We start from the raw sequence: 14,674 nt of genomic DNA on the forward strand, positions 1-14,674 counted from the left end.
AGCAGGAGTAGTGTACAACTAGTTGATCATGGGTAGACGTATTCTATCTTCAAACGGCTTCTGAAACGAGGCATTAGACGTGCTCCATAGACCACCAAGTCTAATAGAGTTAGACGTCAACATCTATTAGAGAGATTTATTAGACTACCACGCCTAATGGAGTTAGACTGCACTGTCTAACTACGCATCCCATTAGCGTACCACGTTTAATAGAGTTAGACTACAATGTCTAACCTTACATCACTTCAGACTAATATGAAGGAGTTAGACGCTAACGTCTAACTTCATGTCTGTTAGACTTGCACGTCTAACTACGTATTTGTTAGACTTGCACGTCTAACTACGTATTTGTTAGACTTGCACTTCTAACTACGTATCTGTTAGACTGACACGTCTAACTACGTGTCTATTAGATTTGCACGTCTAACTACGTATATGTTAGACTAGCACTTCTAATTACGTATTTGTTAGACTGGCATGTCTAACTATATATCTGTTAGACTGGAACGTCTAACTATGTATCTGTTAAACTGACACGTCTAATTACGTATGTTAGACTGACACATCTAACTACTTATCTATTAAACTAACACGTCTAACCACGTATCTCTTAGACTGACACGTCTAACTACGTCTCTATTAGACTTGCACGTCTAACTACGTATCACGTCTAATTAGCCTACTTAGACACACATCTAACTAGCCAAATTTGATGCACTTGTATAGAAATATTTAGACGGCTTAACTTTATTCATATCTAAACATCATAAGAAGCTTAATTGGTTAATATTTAGCAATTTTCTGATAATTAACTTTTTATTTAGTTTTCCAAACAATTTCTTCTAAGTTAATTAACTCTTAATTTTTCCTAACAGAATACTACAAACAAAAAGCTGAAATAACTTAAATTAAATTACAATTATTATATTGGCAAATTACAAGATGGATGAAGGAGACTAATCTTATTTTGTTTTGATTAATATTATTTTTTTCAATCAGTAATTTTTTTATTATAAATTTAACAACAATAATTAAATTGTAATTAAAAACCTCATTATGAATAAAAATCGCAATTAATACCTTCAAATTTAGGATGGTATAAAACTACAGTTAAAAGTCACAATGGTTAACATAGTTAATATCATTCATTTTTATGGAATATATAAAATCGTAATAAATGGCTAAAACTTTTAATTGCAGTTTTATAAATGGCCGTTAATAGTAAACTCAATTATTAACAACGATTTATACCGTTGGTGCTTAATACTTTTAAATGCAGTTTTTAAAAATCGTCATTAATAGGGACTAAAATTAAAAAGTCTTAAAATCAAGTAGAGATTATATATATAAATAAATAAATAAACGTGTATATATAAATATTATTTTTTTTTATATATTTCATTTATCTCTTTTCGAGTTTAGCGGTAAAAAGAGGTGAATATCTAAGGTCCACAATCTTTGAGGTTTTGAGTTCGAGTCCGTCAGGCGACAAGTTATGTTCGTATGTTTAAATTGATTGAGTAGATTTGTGAGTTATTTGATTAATCCGGAAAGATTAGTCGTTCTCCGAAATAGAATCAGAATTCAAAATTAAAAAAAAATATATAGTTTAATTTTTTTTTTTAAAGTTGAAATATGAAATGAAGAAAATAATATTAATAAAGTGAGTGAATAATTATTAATAAATTCGATTAAAATTTATTGTTAATATTTATTATCAAATTTAGAAATGTATGTATAAAATTTATTATTATATATCAAATTATTATTTAAATAATTTATTGATATAAAAGGTACAAGACTAACTATTATTGGAAAGACATAAATTTTGACTTAATCTTATATATTATTTTAGGTATGTAAATATGATATAAATCATTATTTCTTAATTTGCATTATTTTTCCAAATTTAATTGGGAATTAAGCTGAAAATATAATATTGTATAATAATTATAAATGTATATTCTCAATTAAATAATGTATAAAAATTATTATTAATATTATATATTCCACCATAGTCCTCAGGTTTTGGTAGATGACCGATGACCAATTTATGGGTGTATTGCTGACAATGTAGGTCATCATGTCAAAAACCTTCTTGGAGTAGTGTTGGTTCGGAGATTGGCAAATGATGGATCGATTGACAATCTCGTAAAGGAGTTGGATGTGGTGGGCAAGGCGGGTTTTTAGCCCGTGGTTCTCCACCGGCACCTCGGTTCTGGAGAACAGTTCTGAATAGTCGGTTGTTGCGCTTCCCATCCGGGTTGGGAAGTCAGAGAACCCTTCTGTGGGCATATTGAACATTTTAGCGAGTTCTTTTTCGTCCAGAAAAACAAAATGACTACTCACCGAGGATACAATGAAGTCTCCTCTCATAGAGGCATTGTTGAAGAACTGGGTTACGTCCGGAATGAGTATGGGTCTGGATTCTTCGAGAAAATCACGAAGACCGGTGTCGATTAATGATTCAAACATGAGCTCCTTTGTCTCCAGATCATCATACTCCATGCATGAATCGAAGTCAATGCTCAAGAAGTTCCTTAGAGTTCGGCTCGACATGTTTTGATATTTTGCCAAGATAGAGAGAGTTCAAGTAGTTTTTGATTTTAGGGTTTGTTGAGTTGATAAGGTGGGGTTCCTTATATAGATCTGAAATTGGAGAGAAAATATCAACATTTAATGCTGAAATTCAGTTTTGTCTCATTTATGAAGAGAATATTTATGTTTCTAAAACTCCTTGGGAAGGAGTTACTTTTGACCGGTTGCGGAGCTCGAGGTAAGGAATCTAGTTAGAAAGTAACTAAGCTTGTTAGATAGTAATTACTCATGTAGTTGGAAGTTGAAAGTTACTTATCATTAATGAGAGAGTACAAGAAACCGGAAGTTGAATAATTAAAAACTGAAATTATCATAGACTAAACCGTAATGATTATGATAGAGTAGAACGCTGATACAACCGGTGCGTACATCAAAATGACCGATTGTAGAAGGGAGTAACTTAGTTGCTGGAGGAGTTGAGGTGGCGGTTCCTCCTCTTCCAGGCCTTTTCAAACTGCTCATAGAATGAGTCGGTGACCTCTTTGGTGATGACCTGGGCTTGGTTCAACCCTTCTCCCGGACAGAGTGGAACCCCAAGTTCCAAAAGTAGGCAGCTTATCTGGGGGATGAGGCCGGTTTGGAGAATGCTGATCATCTAGATTAGGACATCGAACAATACCCTTGACTAGTTGATTGGCGTACCCGTGGTTATGGCAGACATCATGTTAAAAACTGCAGCACCACAGTAAGTGTTTGTCACATCCCTACCTAGGATGCTTCGACCGATAACATCGTTGAGAAGCTGGTACTCAGCTCTCAGCGATGACCTGGCACCGTGGTCATTGACCGGGCGGTTTGATCGAGCAAAGCTTAAGGCGATTTCGGCCTTTAGTTCAGCCGGAACGTTTAGATCGGTGAGCCCTTGCTTTGGAAGGTTGAAGCATCTGGCGAAATCATTTTCTGTGAAGTCAAACACAGCCCCTCCCACTTTGGACTGAATGTGGGTGTCAAAGTGAGGAGTACCTCGGAAAACCCTGGCATTGTAGAAGAATTCTAGGACTGTTTCCGGAAAGATGACATGTTTGTCATCTAGAAAGTGTTTGAGACCGGTGTCTTCAAGTGACTTAATCATCTTGAAGACTTCATAATGCTCAGTGCCTTGAGCTGAATCGAAATCCACTTGAAGGATGTTTTGAAACTGAGACATTTTGTCTTAGTAAGAGGATAGGTTGATACTTGTGAATATGTTGTCTGATGTTTGCCTAAGTTATATATTAGTGGAGGGATGATAGTATTATCCAGTGTGTGACATTTAATGATGTCTATTAACCATGGGGTAAGGCATTTTGCATGAAATAAGCATGTCTACAACCTAGGATGTGGGTCATAGACCTGGACGGTGAAAGATATTGTATCTTCACGTCTTTTGAGGTATGACCGTTTTACTTTGAAAAGGTAGTTTTTCAGAACAGATAAGTTTAAACACAGATAATTATTCCATTTTTGTTCGGAGGCCAAATAATTCGAAGAAAACTATTTCCAAGTCGGTCGGTTTTCAGTCATTCGTTCCGATGCGGTTAATTGGTGCATGCACTAAGTAACCGGTCGGTTTACTCTAACTGATAGACAAAGAGGTTCTTCCATAGATACCTTGGTGAATTTGGAAACCGACAATTTAGGAGGAACTACCGGTTTTGTCTGTTCGAACCGATTTCCTTTTTTAAACATTTTTAGAAATAAGTTGATTAATATCAGTCAAACCGAGTGTGAGTCTCAATTGAGAAAACTTAGCTTCCTGCAGAGGCTTGTGAAGATATCGGCTACTTGTTGTTCTGTTGATACGTATTCCAGCCGGATATGCTTCAGCATGACATGTTCCCGTATGAAGTGGTGCCTTATGTCGATGTGTTTGGTTCTAGAGTGTAGATACGGATTGTAGGTGATTGCTATGGCACTTGTATTATCACAGAAAATTGGAGACTTTTCGGCTGTGATACTGAAATCCTTCAGTTGTTGTTGGATCCAAAGAAGTGGTGAACAGCAACTTCCGGCTGCCAGATATTCAGCTTCTGCGGTTGACGTGCCAACAAATGTTTGTTTCTTTCTATGCCATGAAACAAGCCGATCACCTAGGAATTGGCATGTTCCGCTGGTGCTTTTTCAATCAACCTTACAACCTGCATAATCTGCATCTAAATAACTGGTGAGGTTGAAAGATGAGTCCTTTGGACACCACAAACCGACTTCGGGAGTTCCCTTTAAGTATTCCAAGATTCTCTTTGCGGCTGTGTAGTGAGACTGTTTTGGATTAGCCTGGAATCTTCCACACACACCGACCGCACATAATATGTCCGGTCTACTTGCTGTCAGGTATAGAAGAGAACCGATGATTGACCGATGAGCTCATCATCCTCGGTAAGCTGTTAGGTCTACTACTTGACCGTCATCATCTTTGTCCAGTTTGACCGATGAGCTCATTGGAGTGGCGGCTGAGGAGCACGTGTCCATCCCAAATTTCTTTAGAAGTTCCTTGGTGTACTTGGGTTGGCTTATGAAGGTTCCTTCTTCGAGTTGCTTAACTTGAAGGCCTAGGAAAAAACTTAATTCTCCCATCATACTCATTTCAAATTTGTTAGTCATCAAGGTTGAGAATTTATCACATAGCTTAGGATCGGTTGAACCGAAGATGATATCATCTACATATATTTGAACAAGTAGGATATGTTCCTTTTTCTCAAATTTAAATAGTGTTTTGTCCACTGAACCGATGGTAAAATCATGTTTTAACAAGAATACGGTCAGTGTATCATACCAAGCTCTAGGAGCTTGCTTTAAACCGTATAAAGCTTTGTTTAGGTGGTATACATGGTTGGGCAGTTCAGCATTTTTGAAACCGGGTGGTTGTTCGACATATACTTCTTCACGTAGGTCACCATTCAAAAATGCACTTTTAACATCCATTTGAAAAACTTTAAAATTTTTGAATGCATCAAAGTCTAGAAAAATCCTAATAGCTTCAATCCTAACTACAGGGGCAAATGATTCTTCAAAGTCAATGCCTTCTTCCTGTTTGTATCTTTGTGCCACTAAACTGGCTTTGTTCCTCGTGACCAAACCGTCTTCATTGAGTTTGTTTCTAAATACCCATCTTGTTCCTATGACCGGTTGATCTTTCGGTCTAGGGACTAAGTACCAGACTTTGTTACTCTCAAACTGGTTTAACTCTTCTTGCATTCCCAAGATCCAGTCCGGATCTGACAATGCTTCATCCACTCTTTTCGGCTTAATCTGGGATATAAAAGCGGAATTTAAGTATTCCTCCAGAATTTGTCACCTAGTTCGAACGGGTTCTGAAAGGTCACCTATAATTAGCTTAGGAGGGTGATTTGTGTTCCTTTTGAGATTCGGTTCAGGGGCGTCTACCAAATCACCGTTTACTTGATCAAGACTAAACATATCGGTAGGTTGAACAAGATTGTAAGACCAACCGATTTCCTCGGTTTGAACCGAAGTGTCAGCTTCCTGCCGTGGGACAGCTTGATTCGGCTGGGTTTCATCATTACCGATTTGGTCATGGACAAACCGTCTAAAAACCGGAATCTCATCTTCACTATCAGAATGGATATTGTTATTTTCCAATCTGTTGTGTAGATCAAAGCATGATGCAGTGTTGCTTTCAACCGATTCATCGAAAACAACATGAAATGATTCCTCCACGGTTAAAGTTCTAGTGTTATAGACTCTATATGTTTTACTAACTGATGAGTAACCTAACATGATCCCAATATCGGCTTTTGCATCAAAAGCAGATAAATATGTATTGCCATTTATGTTAATGTAGCATTTACAACCGAAAATCTTAAGATACCTAAGGTTAGGAACCCTATCAAAGTATACCTCAAAAGGTGTTTTGTTGTGATACTTGTTGATTAGAGACCGGTTTTGTGTGTGACATGCGGTATTGATAGCCTCAGCCCAGAATTTTTGGGCAATGCCCGAATCGGCTATCATGGACCGTGCGGCTTCCTTGAGAGTTCGGTTTCTTCTCTCGGTCAGGCCGTTCTGTTGAGGAGTCCTAGCACTAGACAACTCGTGTTTAATACCGGATTCATCAAGAAATGCATTTAGAGTACTATTTGTAAATTCGGTTCCTCTATCACTCCTAATGCTATTAATGCATGTTGATTTTTCATTTTACAAACGTTTAGGCAGTGTGATTAAATTTGATGCGGTTTCACGTTTGGATGGAAAGAATATTACCCATGTATACCTAGAATAATCATCAACAACTACCATAGTGTAAAGCATACCTCCTAGGCTGACGACCCTAATTGGTCCAAATAGGTCCATGTGAAGGAGATCTAAGCATCGGTTAGATTGAATGTATCCTTTACTTTTAAAGGTTGACTTAGTTTGTTTACCCATTTGACATGCTGAACAGACCTTATCCTCATTAAATACTATATCAGGAATTACTTCAACTAACTTTTTACCGCGGATATAGTTTAATGTTTTCAGGTTTAAATGGTTTAATCTTTTATGCCACAGCCAGGTTTGATCGGTTTTAGCTATCATGCAAACTGGGTATTCTACTTTGTTTTTCCAGTCTACCTTGTAAATGTTCCCTAGTCTATTTCCGGTTAGTCGTATGATACCTTGAGAGTTTTTAACTAAGCATGCATGTTTAAGAAATTCTACAGTGTATCCAGCATCACACATTTGACTAAAGTTTAGCAGGTTAAAACGTAGGTTTTCAACTAAGCGTACATTATCAATCTTACCCTTGCCCACAGTTCTACCTTTTGAGTTGTCACCGAAAGTGATCAATGCACCGGTTTCTATTCTGATGTCGGTTAGAAGATTGTTGTTCCCGGTCATGTGTCTAGAGCAACCTTTATCCAGGTACCATTCAGAGTTTCCTAGCCGTTTCTTCATATCCTGTAAAATGTACATATTTACAACTATTTGGTACCCACATTTACTTGGGTCCACAGGCGATTAGTCCCTTGGGTATCCAGACTTTGACAAGTCGGACGACTTTCCCTGTTAAGGTTTTAACTAATTTTTTGCACTCGGTTTGGGGTCTTTCTACTTTCCTAAGAGGGCCTTATGTGGGGATGGTCTTTGGTTTGTCCTATGCGGTTGTGAGTTAGCTTGCCTATTTTTGAACTGGTTGACTTTCATTTTCTCAGGGTGAAGCCATTTTTCAGAATCAGTTGGACCTACATAGATTAGTTTGTCTTTCGGATATGAGGCACTTAATTCCTCTTCAACGGTTAGGGAACTTCTGACAAAGCTTACAAAGGGGAGATTATCCTTTGTGAGCCTCATTTTGTCGAAGTGTTTCCGGTTGTTGGATTTATTGTTTTTGTATCCTAGACGAAACATGCACTTAGGGTGTTTACTACACATTGTGTTTACCATTTCACTAGACCTTTTCTATGCGGCCATTCGATACTGGATTCGGGCATTTTCCTCTTCGGTCAACTTTTGAACTGACTCCTTGAGCTGTTCGGTCTTAGAGGATAGTTCAATTGCTGCCTCGGTTTCTAGGGTTTCATCAGGTTGTATGGTCTTTGGTTCGGTCAAGGTAGGTACTATGGGGTCGGCTCTAAAGTTGAGTTGAGTAGGTAATAATGTTAATAGGTTTTTATACTCTGCTACCATATCATTTAGTGCATTAAATAACTCATCTTTAGTAAATTCGTCATATGGAGAGTCAAATACATGTTCCTCGTTTGCCATAAGGCAGGTGAGTTCATCATCACTGTTACTGTGAGCCCATAAGCTTCCTCCATCATCGGCTATCAGTGCTTTCTGAACTTCACTTCCTTCACTGGTTTGTTGATAGTTATTTCGGTGATTCTGATTGTCCGGTTTCCGGTCATCTCTTCTCGGTTTTCGGCATTCCCACTTAAAATGTCCCAAAAAATTGCAGTTATAACATCTAACATTGGATTTATCACCGTAGTTATAGTTGTTGTTTGTCGGTTGGCTTCTCTTCATGAATCTGCCGAATTTCTGTGCAAGCATTGCCATGGCATCCTCGGTGAACTGTTCAGCGGTTCTGATAGGTGCGGGAGCAACCGGTTCTGTGGATGTGACCAATGCTCTGGTTGAGGTTGAGGCTGAGACTTCTTCTTCAGTCCTAGATCTCATTTCAAACTCATATGCCTTAAGATCTTCGAATACATCGTGTAGCTTCATCTTGCTTAGGCAGTTTGATTCCCTCATCACCATTGTCTTTATGTCCCATGCACTTGGAAGAGATCTTAATGCTTTCATGATGACTTCCTTGTTGTCATACCTCTTGCCAAGAATTGCTAACTCGTCTATCACACCTGTGAACCGGTCACTGTATTCTCTCATTGTTTCTCCTGGTCTCATCTTGATGTTTTCAAACTTCTGGGTAGCCACCATTATCTTGTTTTCCTTGGTTCTTTCATTTCCCTCATGAATTTGAATCACCGCTTCCCATGTTTCCTTTGCTGTTTTGCAATCTCTGACCTTGCAGTACGTATTTCAGTCCTAACCGTTGGAGATGCGGTTTCTGGCATGATTATCCAGATTATTTCTTCTCCTATCCTCAGTTGTCCAATCCTTTCTGTCTTTATCAATTATTATCGGTCCTTCGGCTATGATGAACTGCATCTCATCATCCATGGTGATTAAATGCAGGTACATGCGTGCCTTCCAGTTGGCAAAATCGTCACCTTCTAGCATTGGGGGCCTATCGAAAGACATGCTTGCTTGAGTATTGAAACTAACTGCTTTGATACCAATTGTTAGGATCTAGGTCGCGACTGGCGGACCGGGATTGGGCCGGTTATCGCGTTTCACTCAAAGGGTGGTGATTAATCCGGTTAGAGATTCATATCGGGGTTTCAATACTACACAAACTGTCACAAACCCTTGAACCTAGTTCAAGTGCGGAAGTAGTTTGTTTCAGGTTGAAGCAACACACACACAAGATAGGCAGAACCGAATTTGAATAAGACAGGTTTGAAGATTGCTGGGTCGGTTTTGCTGCTTAGTAATTCAGTTTAGATGATGTTGAATCGGTTGGAGCGGTATTAGTAGGTTAGTGCAGATCGGTTAGAATGTTAAGCCGGCAGAATAAATAACAAGACAGGTTTTTATGAATGTTCGGAGATAAAACTCTTACGTCACACCTTCCTCTCGAAACCGCGAGAAGGATATTCACTAAGGAATACAAACAGAATCCGATCGATAACACCCGTACAATTTTAACCAAAATTGTAAATACACTTCAAATAAGTGTTTAAGCTTTCTAGAGATAGAACACAATTTTTGACTCAGGCTGTAGAAAACTTTCAGAACTTGTAACCGCATTTATTCCTATTCACCTCCTTCTTTTATAGGTGAAATGTGTCAACGGTCACATTTCATTTCCTTGAATCTGATTGGTTGAGCAGAGATTCAGTGATTCAGACCTGGTGGTCTAGTCTTCAGACCTGGCGGTCTAGTCTTCTAGTGTGTAGGTCAAACCGGCTAGGTTTGTCTTTTACTCAATATGGAAACTGTCGGTTGGACAGTTGCCTGTACCTGGAAGATTGCCTTTCTGATTTATCCTGGAGTGGAAAGATCTTGTAGGACGATCTTCTGCAGCCTGCAGACTTTCCTCAGACTTGTATGAATATGGCAATACTAAGTCTGTTCCTTCTGTATAATTCTCAACAGATACCCGAAGTGTCTTTTTATACTGGTCGGTTGTTTATGTTAACCGGATGACTTCCGGTTTTTCCATATCTTCTGATTGACCGACTGTTTAATGATTTTGGCCTTCTGTTTTGACCGATCTTGTCTTTTTTGTTCGGTCATGTTTTTGGTCGGTTTAATTGCTTGACCGGTTGAGTTTCTTAACCGGTTGAGTTCTTTGACCGTTTGGATTCTTTGCCCTTTCCTGCACAAGGGTTTTGTTTTTGTTAACTTTTTTATTTAACCGATCTAATTTTATCTAACAAATAGTTATAATGTATATATAAGACATATATTATATATAAATAATATTTTATTATAATTTATTTTATAAATTAATCAGTGATGAATTAGTAGAGAAAAATATTAATAAGAATTTTCTATTTTATATTTCTAAATAATTATTTTAAATACATATAATCGACTTTGTGAATAAAATATATATATATATATATATAAAGGAATTAATGTGGATTAATTATTTATAAATGTAACTAATATAATAGAGTTAATTTTTTAATAAAATATAATATGACCTAATAAATGTGTACTTTTATTATAAACTTATTTTTTAAATTAGTTAGTGATGAGTTAGTTCTACTTTAACTAATATAGAACTAATTTACTTATCATTAAATAATTTATATTTAATTAGGACAGAAAAATATTAATTTTAACCATCCATAATTATTGATATAATATTTTTAAATAATTATTTTAAATATATATAATCAATCTTTTTTAATAAATAAAATTTATTTGTAACGACTGAAAATACCGTTGCTATTGAGAATTTTATCGTCACTAAAAATATAAAGCCTCTCCAGCCATCCCTACATTTTCCGTAGCTAAAACATGGATGAAAACATAGATACCGTTTCTAAAATATGACCACATGAATACATTACCGTCTCTAAAGGATACTATGTGATTTTTTTTACTAAATCTAATAATAAGAAGAAAAAAAACTAAGAATGACATTGAAATACAAATTTTTAATATAAAAATTCTTACCTGTATTCCTAAAAAACAAACCTTACATTTAACAAATTTAAAAAAATATATTTAATCAAATTATAATTCCCATATAAATTAGCAAATATTTAATCAAATTATAATAAGAAGAACATTATTCCTTACATGTTGAAGCGAAAAGACTAAAGGACCTCTCCAACCATACTTAAGTTATGCGCCCCATTAATCTTTTACCCAAATAATATGATTGAATCAATAACTTTTACCTAAACTAATTTTTAACTAATTAACCAGTATAAAAGAAACCCAACTAATTTCTTTCAATCAATTCTTGGATGATTATAAAATTTCTTTTATATATTTCAATGTACCATCACAAAATAAGAAGAATTACAAATCAACTTACTTTCATCACAGAACTCATGTTGTCAAGTTCATATAGACCACATTTCTCCATTGTCTAAAAAAAAGTTATAAGTTTTTCTAAATATTTTAAATAACCTAGTCTTCAATATATAAGATATATATAAGATGATAAATGTTTTATCTTAAAAAGAATAACTAAATGAAGAAGGAATGATAATTGAAGACAATAAGTACATAAATATTTATATTACCAACGAATATTAGTCTTATAAAAAGACAATACTTGTCAATATATTTATATAACTTCAATCAATTTTTGTAACTAAAAAATTGAGGATATAGGATCAAGTTTAAAAATAAAAAGCAAATTATGAATATATTATTACCGAATAGCTACACAAACACATAATTCATTACAATATTACATACTTTTTTTTTTCAGAATCATCCAATTATATTAAAACATAGTAATATATAATAACATCTAGCAAAATTGTGAAAGTAGTAAATATTTAATACTCATTCCTACATAAAATTATAAAGGATTATTCACTAACCTGTCAAGTTAAAAATTAATACGAAATTATATTATATACTGCACAAGTGGAGTTAATGCTGATTCCATCAAGATAGTCATACTCTTCCTTAAAAAGAACATTTATTCGAGTACTCTCGGCGCTCAAGAGTTCAATAACATTATTCACGTCTACTAAAATGAAAATATAATTAGAGAAAAATTAAGTTCGATAATTTTAGACCCAATACGAAAGCAAGACCTGAACCGAACACAAAAAATCAGGTTAAGATCATGTATTTTTTTGTTCAGGTCAAAATCAGGTTACCTGATTAATAAATATGTCAAATTGAACTAAAATGACCCAAAGTAGATATGATAACCTGTTTATAAATTTCTTTTTTTTGAGTTTTAACTATTTTATGTTATTCCTGTTCTTTTGTAAAATTGTTATAAATGAATTTATGATTTAACTTCATTTTTATTTTATGTTGATGTCATTTTAATTTGAAATAGAGAGATGTGAATTAATTATATTGAGTTTGGTTCGAGTTGAGTTAGGTAAATTGGGTGAAATAGATCAGGTTAGGGTCAATCATAAATAAACATGTCAGGTTTGGATAAATCACAAATAAATAGGTCAAGTTCAGTTTAGAGATTTTGACCTAAATTACTAAATAGATCAAGTTCAAGTTAGAATTGTTCAACCTATTAACCTGACAACTCGAACCTGCAACCTGAAAGTGACCAAATTGACACCTCTAAGAAAAATGTTGAGGATATATGTTTATATATAGAAGACACTAACTAAAACTATTTAATATGTAATTAAACTAATTAATCATACAAATAAAATAACTAAACGAGACCAAATGATTTTGAACATTCTGCTCAAACAAACTAACAATAAAAATCAACCAAGTGTAATGGTTAAAACAAAAAATATAAAGATTAAGTTGGTTTTTCTAATACATCCTTCGCCCCTGTATTTTCTCTAAGAATACATAGTGAAAAAGAAATTTGCTTCAAACTTCAAATATTTCTGAGTGAGGTTGTACATGTTTTTTAAACCCTAACAAAGGATATATAAATTAAGAGATAGTCATCTAAGTTTCCTTTCTATGAAAAAAACATGTTTGATAGTTTCTAATCAATGAATTACATTTTAATAAAATATTTTGATAGTATTAAATAATTGTATAGAATAAATTTTAATAATTATATTTAGAAATGTAAATAAGAAAACAGACCTATATAGACCAAACCTAGTCGCTAATTCTGGAAGAAACCATAAATGCCTTTCTCTCATGGCAAATGGGCTAGAATAATCTCTAGGCATATTTTCAAGAGCTGCAATATATAAATGAACCATATATTACATGCTAGTTAATCATTTAGTTTACAAATAATTTGAAAGTTGAAATAAATATAGAAAATACCCCCGATTCGCTAAATCCTTCTTAGAAGATTCACCACAATTTGCTTGCTCCACTAAACTTTCACTATACATGGATTCATCGAGATAGAACAATAATTAAGTGAATTCAGAACATACAGCTCTTAATTTCACATTAAATTTAAGTAAACATATTCCTGTAAAAATAATAATATCGCAGTCCATCCGCTAGAAATTTTTTGATGAACCAATTCAATCCTTATCAGCTCAAAGAACCGTTATACTTCCTCATGAAAATATTACTGTTAATTTCATTAATTAAATGGAAATGATATTTAGGCAAATAAAATGCACATAAAATTCAAATGTGAATTAATTGTGCAAGTGTGAAATTTGTGTTGAAGCGAAATTGACGAGATCATCCTTTTGAAACGTTGAAAGAAATAATAGACCACTTGATTTCATTCATACAGACGTGTGTGATTTAAAAGGAGCACCAACACATGGTGGAGGCAAATACTTCATTACTTTTATTGATGATAACACAAAATATTGTTATGTGTATATTCTTAAAAGTAAAGATGAAGGTATAGAGAAATTCACTCTTTATAAAAATGAGGTTGAAAACCAACTCGATAAAATGATCAAGGTGTTAAGAAGTGATAGATGAGTTGAATATGAATCACCTTTTGCCGAACTATATTCTCAACATGGTATAATCTATGAGACAACAACACCTTATTCTCCTCAACAAAATGATACGGCTGAGTGGAAAATAAAACATTAAAAGAATTGATGAACTCACTTCTATTAAGTTTTGGTCTATCATAGTCTAGCTAATGTAGTTGTACATTAACTACAAAGGTAAAAGTTGGACCTAAAACTGTTGATAGTATATTTATTGGATATGCACATAACAATAGTTCTTATCGTTTTTTTGTATTTAAACCGGACATTTCGGATATTCATAAGAATACGATAATGGAATCAAGAAATGCATCGTTCTTTGAACTTGTACTTCCATATAAGTCAAATGAAGAACAACGTTCTCCAAAAAGATTTCTTGAACTAGATGAACAAGAAAAAGAAAATGAAGTTGTGATTGAACTTAGACGAAGTAAACGACCAAGAATAGAAAAATCATTTGGTCCAAATTTTATTACTTT

The sequence above is a fragment of the Impatiens glandulifera genome, chromosome 7 (genome assembly GCF_907164915.1).
Source record: "Impatiens glandulifera chromosome 7, dImpGla2.1, whole genome shotgun sequence".
Classification (NCBI taxonomy): domain Eukaryota; kingdom Viridiplantae; phylum Streptophyta; class Magnoliopsida; order Ericales; family Balsaminaceae; genus Impatiens; species Impatiens glandulifera.